This window comes from Capricornis sumatraensis, chromosome 7 (assembly GCF_032405125.1).
Source record: "Capricornis sumatraensis isolate serow.1 chromosome 7, serow.2, whole genome shotgun sequence".
Taxonomy (NCBI): Eukaryota; Metazoa; Chordata; class Mammalia; order Artiodactyla; family Bovidae; genus Capricornis; species Capricornis sumatraensis.
The window spans coordinates 54,886,865-54,902,414 of NC_091075.1; the positions used below are offsets into that span (position 1 = coordinate 54,886,865).

General features: G+C 38.0%; 1 non-coding gene across 1 annotated transcript; it reads left to right on the forward strand.

The window, feature by feature from the left end:
• The first annotated feature begins 213 nt into the window (after positions 1–213).
• On the forward strand, positions 214–285 carry TRNAW-CCA (transfer RNA tryptophan (anticodon CCA)). Its single transcript has one exon. It is a non-coding gene; the product is annotated as a tRNA-Trp (tRNA).
• The last annotated feature ends 15,265 nt before the right edge of the window (positions 286–15,550 follow it).

Genomic DNA, 15,550 nt, shown 5'->3' on the forward strand with positions numbered 1-15,550 from the left:
CAGCAGCAGCAGCAGCCACATAGTTCTTTTAAAGAACTTTACAATTCTATCTCCTACAAGTAACTACTGTGCTATCCTGAGGCAAAAGCATGAATCATCAGTTTGTGATAATGCAGCTAAGTAATTACATAATAATCTAAAGTAGGGAAAAATAACTCCTTAGCTAAACGGGAAGAAATACAACAAACTGTATTATTATAGCAGCTATGGGCTTCCCTGGTGGCTAAGAGGTTAAAGCGTCTGCCTCCAATGTAGGAGACCCAGGTTCGATCCCTGGGTCGGGAAGATCCCCTGGAGAAGGAAATGGTAACCCACTCCAGTATTCTTGCCTGGAGAATCCCATGGATGGAGAAGCCTAGTAGACAGCTATAGTTTGGTAATGAATGCACTTCCCCCACCGCCTCCCCCCACCAAGACCATAGCATCTCTCTGACTCTAACATATAAGCAAAATTTCAGATATTCCAATTTTACCTGTAGCCCTCAGTGAGGTTGTTCAGCCTACCACATGCAATCATTCAGGCTTTCCACTGGCATGGGTGTGCCCCAAATCTTTCTTTGGAGTCCACCAAAGAAATATGATTTTGTTTCAGCAATACTCTTTTTGCCTGAGGTGGGCTGAATTTCATATTATTTCTGAATTAGAATCTACTATATTACAATTCCACTTAATACGTTTTCTCATGTTTTTCTTGTAGCAAATCTACCAGGTAGCTGTTATTTCTATTGTAAAGAGAAATGAAATTGGGCTTTGAAACACTGATTAACTAGTTAAATTCTCACATTTTTATAAGTCGCAGATAAGAGATTCAAAATTAAGGATTCTTCTGAAATGAGCTTAGAGTTGGATCATTCTCCTCCTATTTGCAGCTTTGGAGTGATTTCTTTTGAGAATGTCCCTGTATGGGACCTGAATATGCCAGAGACACTAGTGCCATCTATGAATGGATACTGTCCTAGCAAACCTCCTCCTCTCATTTTCCCCTTTGCCCTACATGGAGCTGACCAGATAAGGGTTTTACTCAAGGAGCTCCAAGACTCACACCAGTGGAGTCATGGTCCTTGCAGCATGGCCAGAAAAACAGATATCTCTCACTATCTAGCATGTTATTTCTTTCACAAGATGCTTGAATTTGGACTATGAGGATGGTGAACGTGTGTTAGTCACTCAGTTGTGTCTGACTCTTTGCAACTCCATAGACTTGTAGCCCACCAGGCTCCACTGTCCATGGGATTCTTCAGGCAAGAATACTGGAGTGGTTAGCTATTCCTTTCTCCAGGGGCTTTTCTAACTGAGGGATCAAATCCAAGTCTCCTGTATTGCAGGAAAATTCATTACCATCTGAGCCACTAGGGAAGCCCCTCAGAATGGTATCAACACTTTGATTTGGAGTTACTTTCACTCATTTTAGACACAGGACAAGTGCAGGCCTCTGAGCTAGAGTTCATCCATCACCTTGTACTTAAGGCTTTTGCTTCTTGCCTATCTATGATCTGACCTTGGTGCTAACTTCAGTCTACAATGGCAGTAACAAAAGGGTCCTAAAAGCATCTTTAATCCTGCAGGCCCCCACCACTGACACCTAAGTCACTATATCACATTCACAGGCTCTATGTCATATGCCAGGCAGTCCTGTGCAAGAGTCATGCTTGCCACATTCTATGGCTCTTAAGACCTTTTCTCTTTAATGCCAATGGACATATAACTGATGTCCTCCTCTGACTGATTCATATGGAGGTTTTGTACTCCATGCAGTTGGCCTTAAGAATCACCAGATAAGAGAAGGATTTTCCTTGAACAAAGAGCATTGTGTGGAAGGAAGGGTGTGTGGTTAGTATTGAGAGTGATCATATTCTATAGAATGCAGTCCTAAAAAGTTCAGGAGATGACATTTGAAGAACATGTTGTTCTAAGTTTGTGGTAAGAAATTCTGCACAGTCAATTTAAAATGACCAGAAAACAAAATGTAGTTTACATTTTCCCTCATACCCCAAGTAAGACATGCATTTGTGGTCTTCACCAGTGAAGCACAGAACACTTTGAGAGTGTTACTGCAAGTCAATAATAATTGTGGCATAAAGTATGATGTCATTACACCTTATGAGTAATGATACAGCCAGCTTGAAATAAACGGCAGAGGTAAGGGGCTCTTTTGTTTCAAAACAATGTAGTTCCAAAGAACCATGGACTCCTGACTAATAACAGTTTTGCTATGTTTTCTTGAGGTGAGAGAAGTGAAATTAGCCAGGAATGGCAAAACTGACAATAAAGAATAGAAATAGTTGGTCCCTCAGTTCAAGAACTACAAACAGGAAGAGTTAGTGCCAGGTATGTTCCCTAGTTGGACTGAAACCAAAAACTTCTTTTCAATCCGATGTTTTAAATTTTCTACTGACAGACCCCTGTAGTTCATGTAGACTCATGAGTTTTTAATATAGCTCTTATTCAAATTGTGAATATATACGGTGGCCTCACAGATATTATTTCACCAAGGTCTAAGAGGCCCTACTGGTTGCCTCATCCCAGGATACTGCCTTACATAGCTTTCCGTGTCTTGCCATTTAGACACCTGCTCCCTCCCTGACACTACTTCTAATGTAGTTACTGTTTTGTATATCAATTAATGCCACTGAAATGGCAAAGCTGTCACAAGAGTCATTTATTCTGAATCATATGAGTCAAGAAACATTCATATTTTTTAATCACTAATATTTTAAAGAAGTTTCCATGAGTTGTCTTCCCTTTAATATTCTCCCACACCTTTTTAGGACTGAGTTTCAAGTCTGTAAGATGGGTCAGAATAAAAAGCCCTAAGCAGCTTGTATATTATTTTGCAGTTGCCTCAGAAATATCATCAAGTCATGAAGCCTCAAGACAGAAAGTCATCTTTGTTACTGATAACCACTAGGTTAAAGGTTACTAATTCTTACCTCACCATCAGGAAGAATTACTGATCCAGTCTCAGTCATAGACAGACAGTGGCTGGTCTTTTGACATGACAGAATGCCTGGTAAAATCTAAGACATGAAGTGTGCACTTCCTGAAGGGCACCTCTATGAAGCAGAAAAATTACAAGGCTGAGCCACACTTGCTCAGCATCCTATTCTAATTCACCTGTCAGGTACCTCACCTGTTTTCCCTTGAGGATACCAGTGAGGGTCAGAGGGGGCAGAAGTGTGACTACTTGATGTCTCTCTGAATGGCTTCAGAATTTCCATCTGGACACTAAAACTATTAAAATACATTGATAGCAGCACTAGTAATCAAACTTGGACATACTTAAAAGTGGAAAAAGTACATAAATCTTTCTTTTACGATAGCAAAAGGCTAAAGTAACCAACACTTATTTGCGATTCCACTTTGTGCCATAACCTTCATCTGTGAAAGAGTAACATCTCAAAGAACCACATCGCTAGAGGTGTAAAATGAAACAATAATTGCTAAAAAACTTCCTGAAAATAATGTAAGAAGATTATTACTATGATAACAGAAGCTACCGGAAATATTGGATGAGAAAGAAAAGGGAAGTATTATTGACTTCAATTCTGATTCTAGATGAAGATGCTGGCATGATATAGCAGTACAATGAATCAATGAACCAAAGAAAACAAAAAAGAGTTTAAACTGTAGATTTCAATTGCCATTGTAAAAATCCCACCCCCTGCCCCTGTCTGCTGATTTAGTTAGCATATAGTGAAGTGGCTCAGTTGTGTCTGACTCTTTGCGACACCATGGACTGTAGCCTACCAGGCTCCTCTGTCCATGGGATTTTCCAGGCAATAGTCCTGGAGTGGATTGCCATTTCCTTCTCCAGGGGATCTTCCCAACCCAGGGATCGAACCCAGGTCTCTCACATTGTAGACAGACGCTTTACTGTCTGAGCCACCAGGGAAGTCTATAGTTAGCATAGACTATATCAAAGCTCATGTCTGCATTCCACAGAGCCACAGGAATAAGGAATAGTAATCTGTGAACTATGGGAGGCATTGTAACAGAAAACTTGAAAATGAACTGGTGGCTAGTACCATACAATTAAATTCCCCAAATAGCCCTAAAATATGGCTTTAAAATTTGTCTGCTGTGATCACATTTGCAAAGAGGCAAATTAGTCAAAATTAAGCCTTTTTCTGCACTTCCATGCACCCTCTGTCAACAGCATGCTACTGAAAAGAATCATCAACGTGGCAACTGTGGTTCAACGAGGAATAATTACATAAGAAATACGTTAAATGGCTTTGTTTCCCTGGAAATGTTTTTCCCTTCAAGCAAGCTATTTTTTTAATCCTGGATTGAGAATTTTAGTGATTGTCTTTGAAAGCTTTACAATCCTAATAGTACCACTAGAATAAATCACTGTAAATCTGGGTAGAAACTGCTGATTCTTCTCTAATACTCCTAAATCTCATAGTAAAATAGTTGCATTATAGGATAGCAAGTCTAAATGAATATACAGCATAACGTTGTCATCAAATGCCAATGAAGCATGATTAAGCATGAAATATTGATAATGAGGTTGTCTCTCAATTTTTACCAATTCTACTGACATAGAATGAAAAAAAAAAAAAAAAAAACAACATAAGACAACTTACTGTAGAAGCAATAAGCAGCTGAAAATTCTTACAAGGGAAAATTTAAAATCTCTAACAGAAGGTGTTATGTTGTTAGATGGTGATAATGACCCTTGTTGGTTTTTTTAAAGAAGCCATGCCCAAAAAGGAAGATTAATGCAGTTCCACTGTGATATGTGCTGTTTATATTCCTCATGCCTGATCATTTAATTGATATTAAAAATATCTTGAACTCTATTCATTAGGCAATTATTTTTTAAATGAAATAAAAATTAGGACAGATTTATCTTGTCATAGCAAGATGTTTCATGGAAATTTTCTAACTGCAATTTTTTAACTTTCCAGTCATGTGCATTTAAATGCAATTTCTTTGAGAGAACAGAGATTAAGGTAAGCCATTTTTTTTTTTTTTCTTAAATACAACAGATCTGGCTATCAAATATAGGAACAGGTGTTCTTGCAACCAAAACAGAGTAAGAAAATTCACAGGAGACATAGTCAATCTTTTGGTTTTCTTAGAGTACTAACTGAAACAAATATTACTAATTTAACAAGGTATAGGTTAAATGTATTATTAGAAACTTGGAAGATTATATTAAATTATAAATGGCTTTAAGTATATTAAAAATGCATATCTGCAACATGATTTTTCTGAATTATTACCTCATTATGCTTATGCTTAGACCACCAATCCAATTTTATTATAAATAATAACAGCTGATTTATAAAAAGATAAATCTGACCAACTCCCATTTTGTAACTCGTTTTCTTACAAAAGGTTTTCTTTACAAGAAGTTTACACATAATACTTTCAGTTCATTTTTCTCCCCCTAGGTCACACATTTAAATCTCTACTCTTCAGAGAAGCAGTGGTAGCTTTAAAAGATGTGGGCATATAATACTGCAAGGAGGAAAAATTTTTTCCTTGACTCTTAACGTACATGGCTGAGTCTGAAGAATAAGCTAATAATAGGAGAAAAGTCAAATTAAGAGGAGAAAACACAAGTTTTGTGTGACACAGGGGCCTTCATAAGGAAATGATGATCCAAAGAAGCAGTTAAATCTGAGTATTTTATTCTCGGTTTGATGAAGAATGGACAGTCAAGAAGGAATATGACAGGTTAGGAGTATAAGGTCATTACAGTAAACAGTAGCAGGAAAGGGGTGGGAGTGGGACTTAGGAAGGCCTGTAAGTCAGGAAGAATCCGGACATCTCTTGGCATCTCTTTCTTTGATGATAAGGATTTGCCTTTCCTCTGGGTATAGGAAAAGTATGCCTTATATGAAGATTTAATGACCTGTTTCAGAAGAAAAGGGTGATGAAAGGGAGGTCAGTGATCTTCCTGCTTCTGCCATTTTCTCAAACTTTTTCAGCTTAAGATATTCAATATGGCAAAGTGCCATATTTTGGAGTAGCATGTCCTGAACTCCATCAACATCACATGTCACTTTTGTGACTCTTGCACTTATGAAAAAAGGAGAGAAGACTGTTTGGCAAAGAAATGAGACATCTGTATCTTTTCCATGTTTAACAGAAAAAGCAGAATCTGCTGATGATAGAAGACTCGACCACTTAGTTTCAGCCCTATCCCTCTAATTTAAGCCCACTTCTGCATCTCCTGCTCTCTTGTCACCACCTGGAAGCCTCGCTGTACTGCAGCTTTTCATAATGCATGGCCATTTTTGCATGCTTCTTTTCAAACCAGTTAAAATATTAAGAACATCTTAAGTAAAACACTAAGAAATTTTTATTATCTTCCTCATTCCTTTAGTCTTTAGGTTTCACTGATATCTCAGTTGGTAAAGAATCCACCTGCAATCCAGGAGACCCCAGTTCAATTCCTGGGTCGGGAAGATAAGCTGGAGAGAGATAGTCTACCCACTCCAGTATTCTTGGGCTTCCCTTGTGACTCAGCTGATAAAGAATCTGCCTGCAATGCAAGACACCTGGATTTGATCCCTGGGCTGGGAAGATCCCCCAGAGAAGGGAGAGGCTACCCACTCCAGTATTCTGGCCTGGAGAATTCCATGGACTGTATAGGCCATGGGGTTGCAAAGAGTCAGACATGAGTGAGCAACTTTCCCTTAGTCTTTAAAAACATATAATTTACTTTCTTTCCTGTCAAAGAAATATTGCACTGGGTAGGTTTAAAATATCAGAAAACCTTTATTTCAACTACTGCAATAAGAGAGAGAGACTATCATAATAAGGAAGAGAGGGAACTCAGAACTCAACTCTGCTGAAATAAAAAATGGGGGAGTTCTTAAAGGTAAAGAACAATATTGTATAGGAATCTGGAATACTAACTAGGTACATGAAAGAAGTTAAGTTGGAAGTGGTCAAACAGGAGATGGCAAGAGTGAACATCAACATTTTAGGAATCAGTGAACTAAAATGGACTGGAATGCGCAAATTTAATTCAGATGACCATTATATCTACTACTGTGGGCAAGAATCCCTTAGAAAAAATGTATAGCCCTCATAGTCAACAAAAGAGTCCAAAATCCAATACTTGGGTGCAATCTCAAAAATGATAGAATGATCTCTGTTCACTTCCAAGGCAAACCATTCATTATCACAGTAATCCAAGTCTATGTCCTACCAACTAATGCCAGAGAAGCTGAAGTTGAATGGTTCTATCATGACCTATAAGACCTTCTAGAACTAACACCAAAAAAAAAAAGATGTCCTTTTCACCAAAGGGGATTGGAATGCAAAAGTAGGAAGTCAAGAGATACTTGGAGTAACAGCTAAGTTTGGCCTTGGAGTAAAAACTGAGCAGGAGAAAGTAACAGAGTTTTGAAAGAGAACACACTGGTCATAGCAAACACCCTCTTCCAACAACAGAAGAGACAATTCTACATATGGACATCACCAGATAATCAATACCTAAATCAGATTGATTATATTCTTTGCAGCCAAAGATGGAGAAGCTCTATACAGTCAGAAAAATAAGACCAAGAGCTGACTGTGGCTCAGATCATGAAATCCTTATTGCAAAATTCAGACTGAAACTGAAGAAATCTCCTAGGCCATTCATGTATGATCTAAATTAAATCCCTCATAATTATACAGTGGAAGTGACAAACACATCCAGCTGATTAGATCTGATAGACAAAATGCATGAAGAACGATGGATGGAGGTTCATGACAATATATAGAAGCTTGTGAACAAAACCATCCCTTACAAGAAGAAATGCAAAAAGGCAAAACAGTTGTCTGAGGAGGCTTCACAAATAGCTGAGAAAAGAAGAGAAGTGAAAGGTAAAACAGAAAAGGAAAGATATATCCATTTGAATTGAGAGTTCCAAAGAATAGCAAAGATAGGTAAGAAAACTTTACCAAGGGATCAATTCAAAGAAACAGAAGAAAACAATAGAATGGGAAAGCCTAGCGATTTCTTCAAGAAAATCAGAGATACCCAAGGGAACATTTCATGTCAAGATGGGCACAATAAAGGACAGAAATGGTACAGAACTAACAGAAGCAGAAGATATTAAGAAAATGAAAGTGAAAGCGAAGTCACTCAGTTATGTCCGACTCTTTGTGACCCCGTGGACTGTAGTCCACCAGGCTCCTCCATCCATGGGATTCTCCAGGCAAGAATACTGGAGTGGGTTGCCATTTCCTTCTCCAGGGGATCTTCCCGACCCAGGAATTGAACCCAAGTCTCCTGCATTGCAGGCAGGTGCAGGCAGATGCTTTAACCTCTGAGCCACCAGGGAAGCCCAATATTAAGAAGAGGTGGTAAGAATACACAGAAGAACTATACAAAAAAGATCTTCATGATCCAGATAACCATGATGGTGTGATCACTCACCTTGAGCCAGACATCCTGGAATACGCAGTCAAGTGCGCCTTAGGAAGCATCACTACGAACAAAGCTAGTGGAGGTGATAGAATTGCAGCTGAGCTATTTCAAATCCTAAAAGATGCTGCTGTGAAAGTGATACACTCAATATGCCAGCAAATTTGGAAAACACAGAAGTGCCTATAAGACTGGAAAAGTTCAGTTTTCAATCCAATCCAAAAGAAAGGCAATGCCAAAGAATGTTCAAACTACCGCATAATTACATTCATCTCACACATTAGCAAAATAACTCTCAAAATTCTCCAAGCTAGGCTTCAACAGTTCACGAACTGAGAACTTTCAGATGTTCAAGCTGGATTTAGAAAAGGCAAAGGAACCAGAGATCAAATTGCCAACATCTGCTGGATCATAGGAAAAGCTAGAGAGTTTCAGAAAAAAACATCCACTTCTGCTTCATTGACTAAAGGCTCAAGCCTTTGATTGGGTGCATCACAACAAACTATGGAAAAGTCTTAAAGAAATGGGAATACCAGACCACATTACCTGCTTCCTGAAAAATCTGTTTGCAGGTCAAGAAGCAACAGTTGGAACCAGACATGAAACAGTAGACTGGTTCCAAATTGGGAAAAGAGTATGTCAAGGCTGTATACTGTCACCCTGCTTATTTAACTTATATGCAGAGTACATCAAACAAAATGCCCAGCTGGATGAAGCACAAGCTGGAATCATGATTGCCAGAAGAAATATCAATAATCTCAGATACACAGATGATACCACTCTCATGGCATAAAGCAAAGAGGAACTAAAGAGTCTCTTGATGAAAATGAAAGAGAAGAGTGAAAAAGATGGCTTAAAATTCAACATTCTGAAAAGAACATCATGACATGTGGTCCCATCACTTCAAGGCAAACAGATGAGGAAACAATGGAAACAGTGAGACTTTTTTTTTTTTTTTCTTGGGCTCCAAAATCATTGCAGATGGTGGCTGCAGACATTAAATTAAAAATGCTTGTTCTTTGGAAGAAAAGCTATAACAAACCTTGACAGCAAAGCAGAGACATTACTTTGCTGACAAAGGTCTGACTAGTCAAAGCTATGGTTTCTTCAGTAGTCATGTATGGATGTGAGAATTGGACCATAAAGAAGTCTGAGTGCTGAAGAATTGATGCTTTTGAACTGTAGTGTTGGAGAAGACTCTTGAGAGTCCCTTGGACTGCAAGAATAAACCAGTCAGTCCTAAAGGCAATCAATCCTGAATATTCATTGGAAGGACTGATGTTGAAGCTGAAACTCCAATACCTTGGCCACCTGATGCAAAGAACTGACTCATGAGCAAAGACCCTGATGCTGGGAAAGATTGCAGGCAAGACGAGAAGGAGACAACAAAGGATGAGATGGTTGGATGGCACCACCAACTCGATGGACATGAGTTTGAGCAAGCTCTGGGAGTTGGTGATGGAACTGAAGTCCATGGGGTTGCAAGAAGTTGGACATGACTGAGCAATGAACTGAACTCACTGAGAGGAGTTTGCCCTTACATTCCCAGAGCACACTGGGTGGTGGGAGGTTTGTTAATGTGACGTTTGTGTTTTGTAATTGGTCCTTATGGAGTTATAATTCCATCTTCCGACAGAGGCTGAGGGATAGTGATATTATCTTTTTTTGTGTTATCATTTTTGATTATTATATTCCAAAGGAACTTATCTTATATCTTTGTTAAAGAGATTCTTGTGTTGTAAAACTCATAATAGTGTGGCAGTACATGTTATCCCAAAGGAACAGAGAAGAATTTATAATGGCAACTTTTCTACAGTAAATGCTCTAAGGTAAGGGAGCTCAGGGGCTTCTAGGGTTGGAAAAATCCATCTAAGCTTTAGCTAAATTGAGGGAGTAAGATCTGAAGTTACTGTAGCCATCTCAGTCTGTGACAGAAGAGCCCATCTAAGGAGAAATAAGGATGGGAAAAGGTGCATTCTAGAACTATTCTTTGAATATTTTTGCAGCAATATCTAAAAAGGTTTTATGTGGACTTTTCATTAATATTAAGTTATAAACTTCATATGTGCTTTGTAATTTGGATTTTCTGCCACCTAACATTAAAAGACACCTAAATAATGTCCCACAGATATAATCTCATGTGCAGTATTCCCATACTGTGTTATGTCTCTAATAAACTGCAACCTCACTACTTCCAAGACGTAGGGAAAAAAAAGAAAAACATTCATCTGATTTCCTGTTTCCCAATTATAACAAAATCAGTGATATGTACAAAGTAACACAACTATATTATATAAAAATAAATGAAGATAAAGATTTCTTCTCTTCTTATACATTGATATAACCTTAAAATAAATATGTACCCTAAATGCAGTGGAGATAGCGTTTTACATGTTTATGCAAAGCTGTGTCAATTGCCCTCTGTGGATTCAAGATCATGCTTAGAAGCTTACCGATGGACAAGAAAGGAGGCCATTAAAATGCATTACCAAAGAATAAGACCAACCATCACTTTTTAAAAATCTCCATAGGTTACATTCAAATCAAGCAGGATTTTTCAAGTTAAGGATTTCCTTTACTTTTATAAGTGGAACCACTATAAGAATTTATTAACCTTTGTCCAAAGTTTGCTTCTAACTTGGGTTGAGGTGGACACTGTTTTTCTAAACTACAGTGTAAGACAAATACAGAATCTCATACATCTGGTGAACAAAATAACATATTATACATGTGTCATTAAATGAATTTTGTGATTAGGGGAACAAAAGAAATTTTACCTGTAAGTGCAAAATAAAATGTTGTAATGAACATCACAATGTGCACCAAATGGAAAAAAAAAAATAAAGTGTTTTATAAACAGAGGCTTAAGGAATGTTTTTTAGGTTTAGTAACAGCAAAAGCCAAATTGGAGAAGTGTAAATTCATGAAGACAGAGGCCTCTGGAAGAAATATGAAGAGTGGTACAGTCAAATCAAATCATTTTTTAAAGAGTTATACAGGAAAATAAATCTTTGGGCTGTAGTTTTGATCCTAAGATGAAATTAATGAGAAGTTATTATTAATTTTATTATTAAATGAATCATTATAATGATTTGGTTATGCAGTTATTGCCTGTCATTTGCCATATTGCAGACACAAGGAGCAAAATAATGAGCAGAATAAACTGAAGTATCTGCCTTCATGCAATTATATGCTAGTGAAAAAATACAGAAAACAAACAAATGAATGTTTATATTGCATAGTGATAAGTAAAATTAAGAGAAATAAGACAAGCTAAGGGAAGAGAGAATGAACTAGGGTGATACTTTATCTGGATAAGATGATCAGATATTTCAAGGAAGATAAATTTTCAGAGAAATTCAAATGTATAAGGGAATGGGATATGTGGCTATCTAAGGCAAGAACTTCACACCGAGAAAGTAGCAAGCAGTGTGAGAGACATTTACATAAACACCAAAAGGCCAAAGTAGTCATGGCAAGCAGAGCAAAGGACAGAGTGAGAGGAAGTTAAGCTGCAGTTAGATGCAAGAGCTCGGCCAATGTGGTGCCATGTTCTCTTCAGTATCACTCACCCACTTGCCCTTAGTTATCCAGGCCCTACGCAGTGCATGAGCTGATGATTTCTATCGTGAGGTGAGAAGCTATGCAGTGTCTTTGGGTACAAACTCTGCTGAGTGGTCGACAGCGCAATGCAATGGCAATGCCGATGAGAGAGAGTTTTTCTGGTGGTTTCTTACTACCAGAAGAAGTAAGAAGTAAGATGGTTTCTACCCCCATCTTACTCTGTCCAGGGCCATCTTTGATCCTGTTCCTCACAGCCTGAATAGCAGCAAGGTGGCTTTACCTTCAAAAAACAACCTAGCTTCGTGTATTTTCTCCATTTTTACTACTCACTCAAGTCACCCTCACCTCTCTATCCCTAGATGTTCCTCTTCAGTTGGTTTTCCACAGAACAGGCATCCGAACTTTAAGAGATGTAAATGAATATATGATTCTCTGCTTCAAAATTTCCAAAGTTTCTCATGCATCATAGAATATAATCCAAAACGCTTCCCTACATACAGGCATTCCTGTATAGAATGCCAACAGCATTCTATATGATCTGCCAGGTGCTAAGCTCACCAACTTTATCTGGAGCCTATTTCTCCTTCATCAACTAACTCCAGTTAGACTCTCTTCCCTGTGTTTCTCAAACATATTGAGTTGTTTCTTCCTTGTGATCTTTAATTTGACCATACTACTCTTTGCCTAAAAAGCCCTTCCTAAAACAATCTGGAAAACTGTTTGCACAGCTGATTATGTCATTTTGTTTAGTCCAAAGCTCCTCTAAATGGATTTACTTTACAACCCAATTGAAACCAGCTTCCACACATACATCCTACTATGTACTCATAAATTCAATATGTTATTAATAAAGATGGTGAAAATCTATGATGAAAATTACAGAAAGTTCATTTTCTACAACCTAAAGACCTTGAGTCTTCCAGCATTGCAGTCATCATCAGCTTCTGTTGCTACTTTGTCTTCATCTTAATATTATCCTCATTTTAAGGTTGACAAATTCTCTTTATTTTTCTTTCAAGACTGAAATCATGTGCAAGGGAAACTGCAATTTGACTTTCTCAAATCCTAAAGAAACAACTTGAATAGACCCAACACACAGCAGATATCTAATGATAAATTCTGATTCCGTATTCCTGTCAAATTAGGTATGCTTCTCTTTATCTTGTCACACTTCAACTTCACATGAAGCAACAAAAAAATGGAGTGATATTATGAAATAGGTGACTTCAGGTCATATTATGAATAAACACCTCTTAATTTCACCTTCTGTACACACTTTAAGAAAGTCGGTCATTTACAAAGTACATACTTTCTATAGAAGTTGACATTTGATTTTGGCATTATACTAATACATACTCAGTTTGATTGAGGAATTAGAAATTTCCTTATGCTGTCTACCTCAGGTGACATTGAGGGCCATATGTGTAAAAATGAATGCACCAGAGTTAGGAAGTGATAGTCACTTAAACGAAAATTCTGATAATGAGTCTTTAAGAGGTGTGCTTAGTGATTTACAAATACTATTGCAAATGGAAAATTTTAGGGACTTTCTCAGTCCCCACACACATCACACTGGTGGTATTGTTCATCATCATGGTGGCTTCTGGATATAGGAGTGAGTCTGTGATACAGGACTGGGCACTGTGGCACACAAATCATTTCATCCCTGTTAGTGATCCAGACACACTGTGAACAAAAGGTTCAGGCAAATTTGGCTAATTTATAACACACACATATGCACACACACTCATATATGCATATATGTATGTACATGTGTAAACATTTATACTTATATATGAACACACATATTTGCACATGCTTGTGTGCATATGCACGCACGTATATATTCTAGAAGAAAGAGGGACATTGTCAAATTAGCAAACAAAAATAACCCTGTATCTCTGGAGTTGTTGGTCCCATTGTAATACCAGGTGCAACAAGTCTGATAGGGAGCAAAATGAACAGAAGTAAGTAGTTTTCGAAGATAATCAGCAGTGCTGGTGAGATCAGGAACACTCAAACACCACTGACAATTTTAGTCTTGGGCTCAGCCTATATGGAAGGCAAACTACCTACCTTCCTTGGATATCTCAGTCATGAGTCAATGGATCAGCCCCTCAAAAGAGCTCTTCTACTACAACACATTTGTGCTTATATTCTTCTATTGCTATCACCTATATCCCTTTTAAAGTTGTTTTCTTCAATATTTAAAGTAGAATGCTTATAAATATAAAAAGACAACTGACCTATGTTGAGAAAATTCTATATGCAGAACTGCCTAGCTACTATGCAAATTTTTCTCACAGAATCTTCCTGTAGCCATGTGGTTATTGTCATTTCTATTTTACAAATAATGTAACTGAGGCTTAGAGAGTTGGAGATGCTTCTCCAACGTCAGAGAGCTTGGAAATAGTAACTCTCATGTCTATGTGTCTCAGAACTGAGTTAGACTGCCTCTTTGTAGCACATGAAAAGCATATTTGTACTATCAGTGAGAGATAATTACATATATCTCCACTTATCCAAAATATTTACAGTTAAGCAGAACTAACACTAACATATAAAAGTCTTCCAGAAAAAATTATTCTCAAATAGGTACATTACTAACTCAAATATAAAACCTGCTATAAAAGAAAGAAGAACAATTTGTAAGTTATTACAAAGGTAAAAACTTCCTTCATAATATAGAGATTATTAAACTTTAAGTTCAGTTCAGTTCAGTCACTCAGTCATGTCCCACTCTTTGCAACCCCATGAATCGCAGCACACCAGGCATCCCTGTCCATCACAAACTCCCAGAGTTCACTCAGACTCACGTCCATCGAGTCCGTGATGCCATCCAGCCATCTCATCCTCTGTCATCCCCTTCTCCTCCTGCCCCCAATCCCTCCCAGCATCAGAGTCTTTTCCAATGAGTCAACTCTTCGCATGAGGTGGCCAAAGTACTGGAGTTTCAGCTTCAGCATCATTCCTTCCAAAGAAATCCCAGGGCTGATCTCCTTCAGAATGGACTGACTGCTTGGATCTCCTTGCAGTCCAAGGGACTCGCGAGAATCTTCTCCAACACTATAGTTCAAAAGCATCAATTCTTCAGCGCTCAGCTTTCTTTACAGTCCAACTCTCACATCCATACATGACCACTGGAAAAACTATAGCCTTGACTAGACCGACCTTTGTTGGCAAAGTAGTGTCTCTGCTTTTCAATATGCTATCTAGGTAGGTGTTAACTTTCTTTCCAAGGAGTCAGCATCTTTTAATTTCATGGCTGCAGTCACCATCTGCAGTGATTTTGGAGCCCCTAAAAATAAAGTCTGACAATGTTTCCACTGTTTCCCCATCTATTTCCCATGAAGTGATGGGACCGGATGCCATGATCTTCGTTTTCTGAACGTTGAGCTTTAAGTCAACTTTTTCACTCTCCACTTTCACTTTCAAGAGGCTTTTTAGTTCCTCTTCACTTTCTGCCATAAGGGTGGTGTCATCTGCATATCTGAGCTTATTGATATTTCTCCCACAATCTTAATTCTAGCTTGTGCTTCCTCCAGCCCAGCATTTCTCATGATGTACTCTGGATATAAGTTAAAAAAGCAGTGTGACAATATACAGCCT